This window comes from Leuresthes tenuis, unplaced genomic scaffold, assembly GCF_036924035.1.
Source record: "Leuresthes tenuis unplaced genomic scaffold, fLeuTen1.0.hap1 SCAF_18, whole genome shotgun sequence".
Lineage (NCBI taxonomy): Eukaryota > Metazoa > Chordata > Actinopteri > Atheriniformes > Atherinopsidae > Leuresthes > Leuresthes tenuis.
The window spans coordinates 28,033,061-28,037,795 of record NW_027325372.1 but is presented as its reverse complement, the minus strand read 5'-3'; the positions used below and the strand labels follow the sequence as shown (position 1 = coordinate 28,037,795).

Here is a 4,735-nt window from a genome sequence, read left to right as displayed (position 1 = left end):
ACGCGACACCGAATGAGCGATCAGAACAAAGCCTCAATACGGGATTCTCGTGGTGTTTTTGTTGCTGCCTTGTCTTTTGCACAGAGTAAAAGACAAGGCAGCCATCGAATAGGGCCCGATTGTTCCTAGTTGGTCAGCCGAGGAGCAAGGGGGGGGGGGCAAGCGTCTCAACCAAGCAAAGCTCACCATGGGGAAGGTGGCTATGCCAACAAGCCTGATGCCCTGCTCCCGCAGTGACGGATAATCGTACTCTGGTTTCTCTTCATAACGTACAAGTCTTTCGCCTTTTACTAAAGATTTCTGTGGAGAGCAGCACTAATGAGTTGTTTCTATTTTTGGCAGGCTTTACCTTTGCGGGTGAAGCCCTTTCTGTCTGTGCAAAAGAAATCTTCTTACTGTGCAGAGTGACTTCTCTGAGTAGAGTCGCCTTACTTGTTGCGACTGTGCCGATGTTCGAAGCTGGAGTGCAAAGTTGTTGCTTGAATGGTGCTTGCTGGAGCGTGCGGGAGTGCAAAGTTATACCATTTAAAAGGGCTGAAGAGTGCTCAGTGCAGCGGGTGGGCGACACTCTGGCCACCTTGAAAACCGAGGTTACATCCACTACCAGGGGCAGCCCAAGTTCTGCCGCAAGTGTGGTGAGCATGGGCACCTGGTTGAGGCTTGTACCAAGGTGTTATGTGGGAAGAGCAGAGAAATTGGGCAAACTTTTGGAGAGTGTCCAAATGGCAGGAAATGTAATCTCTGTGGAGAATTAAATCACCTCTTCAGAGATTGCCCTAAATCTTTTGCCAACAAATTAAAGACGGTAAAGCCACAGTCAAGCCAACAAAGAGAAGGACCAAAGGTGGCAGTTGGTGAACAAAGTGAAGAGGTTGACCCAATAAATTCAAACTTCCCGCCAAAAGCTTGGATTGGAAGTGAGGAGCAAAAAGGGGAGGGGCCTGTAGAGGCCTCACCACTCAGTGTTGAAGTCTGTGAGAATTCACAGGCAGAGGGTGGAGCTACGCTAAATGAGGAGGAAGAGCAGACAGGTGAGTCTAGTGAAGATACTCACCTCCCCGAAGGTCAACAGCCGAAGAGGACGGCATCTGAGCCTCTGATTCCCCAGTGGTATCAGAGAAGAGGGGAAGGGTTAGGTCCCTTTCAGACAGTTCTTCAGTGGAAGAACCTAGAGTCTTCCCCTCCGACTCACGAAATGAGGTCTCCTTTTTAACTTCAGCTCTGCAATCAACCCCCAGGGACTCAAAGTTAAATGCAACATTGCGTCAGAGGCCAACACCGAGAGTCCGAAAAGGAAATATAGATCACCCTACTCACTTTTCACCTAAAGAAATGAAGGAAGAGCTAGTTTCCCAAGAAATAACCTGTGTGTAATTTGTTTTGATAACTTAGAAAAACGAAAATGACATACCTACTTTCCTTTATGCTTTTAATGGTTCTCACCTTCTCAACACTAAATGTGAGAAGTGTGAAATCAAAGACAAGAGCCCAGAGTATTTTATCCTTTTTAGACTCCATAAAATCAGATGTGTTTTTAATACAAGAATGTGGACTACCTTTTTTAAAAAACCATAGACAATGGGAGGAAATGTGGCCCCATTTATCGATATGGAGTGGCTCAAATCAAAATAAAAATGATGGTGTGGCCATTCTAATTAAAAATCCGCATGTTCTGGTGAAAGGTAGCACAGTGGTGAGAGACGGACGGGCACTTTTAGCACACTTGAATTTTATGGGGCAAGACTTTAACCTCTTAAATATTTATGGTTTCAATGGAAAAAATGAAAGGTATGACCTTTTAGAAGATATACAGCTTTACATGCTAGGGCAAGTACCTTTAGTTGTAGGAGGGGATTTTAACTGTATCTTGAGCAGGAAAGATAGAAAAAGAGCAGGGGTAGATTTTAAAGTGGATAAGACTTCGATTTTACTTCAGGGCATATGCAGGGATTTTAAGCTTACTGACTGTTTTAAAACCATGCATCCCAGAGAGGAGGGCTTCACCTGGTTTAGTCATGATGGCACCAGAGCCTCTCGCATTGATTATTTCTTTACTAGAGATTGCCCACCCACTGATGTTAGATTAACCCCTGTTTTCTTTTCAGACCACCTTATGCTCTCCTGCACCCTTTCACCCCCTTCTGGTGTGACGGTAGGAAGTGGTCTGTGGAAACTCAACTGTTCCCTGTTGGAGGATGAAATCATAGTCAGTCAGTACAGGGAATGTTATAAAGAGTGGCAGACCCTTCAAGACCTCTACGAAACACATGCACAATGGTGGGAAATGGTGAAGGAAACGACCCAGACTTTTTTTAAACAGCAAGGTAAACGTAAAAAAAGGAAAGAGAATAGATGTATGATGGGACTACATAAACGCTTACAGCGCTACTTTAAACTAAATCAGTGTGGCATAGACTTTAAAGAAGAAATCAAAGATGTCAAAAAGGAAATGTCAGTTTTAGCAGAAATAAAGAGTAAAGGAATTTTTGTAAGAAGCAGGGAGCAGGAAATTGAGGAAGGTGAAAAAGAAAGAAAGTTATACCAGTGCACTTGGAAACATCGGCAGAAATCTTAAAATTCGTTGACAAAACCGTAAAAGAGAATGCACACTTGACACAGAATTTTACTGCTTTAGAGTTAAAAAAAATGCCTAACAGGTTTTAAGAGAAGTCGAGCTCCGGGTTTAGACGGGCTTCCTGCAGAATTCTATCTGACCTATTGGGACCTTTTATCATCAGACATTTTAGATGTTTTTAAAGATTTTGAAAAACTCGACCGACTGCCTGACAGTTTTAGAGTGGGAATAGTGACTCTACTTTATAAAAAAAATGATAAGACTGACCTAAAGAATTGGAGGCCCATCACACTTTTAAACTTTGACTGTAAACTTTTTAGCAAGGTTTTAGCGACACGGATGTCCTCTGTTTTAGAGGAGGTAATTCACCCAGACCAAGCTTGTGCCATCTCAGGGAGACAACTCACCGACAGCCTCGTACTGATTCGAGACATCATTGATTACGCTAGAGACAGAAACACCCGGCTTGTCATCTTAAATTTAGACTTTGAAAAAGCATTTGATCGGGTCTCGCATCAATATCTCTTTCAGGTGTTGCAGCCATCGAAAAGGGCCCGATTGTTCCTACTTGGTGAGCTTTGCTTGGTTGAGACGCTTGCCCCCCCCCCCCCCCCCCCCCCCCCTGCTCCTCGGCTGACCAAGTAGAAACAATCTATTCGATGGCTGCCTTGTCTTTTACTCTGTGCAAAAGACAAGGCAGCCACAAACACCACGGGAACACCGTATTGAGGCTTTGTTCTGACCACTCATTCGGTGTCGCGTTTCTTTCAAGCAATTCTCCCGGTTAGCCCGCACTCGGCTCGCTCCCAGAGCTGTGTTAAAGTCCACTTCGCATTCACTCTCTTTTCTCAGCAGATTAAAAGAAAGTTTCATCTTGGGCTCCCTGAAACTTCCATCCTGCACCGCTGTTTGCTTTTTCACAAGAGCAGAGGAGAGCGCACCGTTCCCAGCGGCACTGCAGTACCGGGTCGAGGCTTGGAGTGAACGGAGCAAGCTTCTTTTTCAACTCCTATTCTTAAAAATCCATTTAATATGTTGTCCTCGTATAGAGGACATATTAAACTGATAAGAACGGATACTACACTTGATCTTAGCCAAAAGGCCGAGAAGCGATAACTGTCCACTGTTTCAGGTCCGAGGGCCCTTGCTGGCACAATGCGCACTTGTGGCAGTGTTCTTTTTATGGCCATAGGTGGCCAGAGTGTCACGTTGCACCTCCGCCCACCCGCTGCACTGAGCACTCTTCAGCCCTTTTAAATGGTATAACTTTGCACTCCCGCATGCTCCAGCAAGCACCATTCAAGCAACAACTTTGCACTCCAGCTTCGAACATCGGCACAGTCGCAACAAGTAAGGCGACTCTACTCAGAGAAGTCACTCTGCAAAGTAGCAAGATTTCTTTTGCACAGACAGAAAGGGCTTCACCCGCAAAGGTAAAGCCTGCCAATAATAGAAACAACTCATTAGTTCTGCTCTCCACGGAAGTCTTTAGTAAAAGGCGAAAGACTTGTATGTTATGAAGAGAAACCAGAGTACGATTATCCGTCACTGCGGGAGCAGGGCATCAGGCTAGTTGGTATAGCCACCTTCCCCATGGTGAGCTTTGCTTGGTTGAGACGCTTGCCCCCCCCCCCCCCCCCCCCCTTGCTCCTCGGCTGACCAAGTAGGAACAATCGGGCCCTATTCGATGGCTGCCTTGTCTTTTACTCTATGCAAAAGACAAGGCAGCAACAAAAACACCACGAGAATCCCGTATTGAGGCTTTGTTCTGACCTCTCATTCGGTGTCGCGTTTCTTTCAAGCAATTCTCCGGTTAGCCGACACTCGGCTCGCTCCCATAGCCGTGTTAAAGTCTACTTCGCATTCACTCTCTTTTCTCTGCAGACTCTTGGGATTTTATCTATAAAATTAATTCCTTCACTCAAACTATGTGAAAACTGCTTTGTCGTTCATATTTACCATGTCTAGAAAGATTTAAACAAAAAAAACAACTTTGTACTTTGCAGTAAAAGAAAGAGCAAATCTAAAGTTTCAGGAATCCGAGAATAAGCTTACTTTCATGAGTGCTTCACGATTTCGGATTTTGCTATAAAATGAATTCCTTCACTCAAACTAAATTAAAACTGCTAAACCGCTAATCTGTTACATGTAAGGCAGATG

The 4,735-nt window shown here is 44.7% G+C and overlaps 3 non-coding genes across 3 annotated transcripts; 1 reads left to right on the top strand and 2 right to left on the bottom strand.

Moving 5' to 3' along the window:
• The first annotated feature begins 246 nt into the window (after positions 1-246).
• Positions 247-360, top strand: LOC140276373 (U5 spliceosomal RNA). The gene has a single exon (XR_011908973.1). It is a non-coding gene; the product is annotated as a U5 spliceosomal RNA (small nuclear RNA).
• A 3,145-nt stretch (positions 361-3,505) lies between these two features.
• Positions 3,506-3,689, bottom strand: LOC140276135 (U2 spliceosomal RNA). Its single transcript, XR_011908818.1, has one exon. It is a non-coding gene; the product is annotated as a U2 spliceosomal RNA (small nuclear RNA).
• Positions 3,690-3,997: 308 nt separating this feature from the next.
• On the bottom strand, positions 3,998-4,111 carry LOC140275791 (U5 spliceosomal RNA). The gene has a single exon (XR_011908506.1). It is a non-coding gene; the product is annotated as a U5 spliceosomal RNA (small nuclear RNA).
• Between the last annotated feature and the right edge of the window lie 624 nt (positions 4,112-4,735).